The following is a 341-nucleotide window of genomic DNA, read 5'->3' on the forward strand; positions in this document are numbered from 1 at the left end:
ATTGCCGTGTTCCTAAAGAATGTGTGGGTTCCTGGTATTACGCAGCTCTCTCTTTTAACTTTTTTCCTATTGCCTTTTTTGTGTAATGTTTTAAAAACTTTTGGCAAGGTTTCATGGAGTTGAAGCCTCTCTGTAAGTTTTTTTCTTAGGCCTAATTAGTTGTTAGAATTAACTTTTTATGCTACGTTTTGGTATTCGAGGAAGTAGGCAGTTCCCGCCCGACGTATTTTTGGGTCGAGCGCGGCATCTCGTTTCCGTACGCCAGGCCCTCGCTCCGGCTCGCGCCTGGCGTCGGGACTCCTAGCCGCGGCGTCGGGATCCTGTTGTTGTTGTGATTGGGG

This window comes from Penaeus monodon, chromosome 21 (assembly GCF_015228065.2).
Source record: "Penaeus monodon isolate SGIC_2016 chromosome 21, NSTDA_Pmon_1, whole genome shotgun sequence".
Classification (NCBI taxonomy): domain Eukaryota; kingdom Metazoa; phylum Arthropoda; class Malacostraca; order Decapoda; family Penaeidae; genus Penaeus; species Penaeus monodon.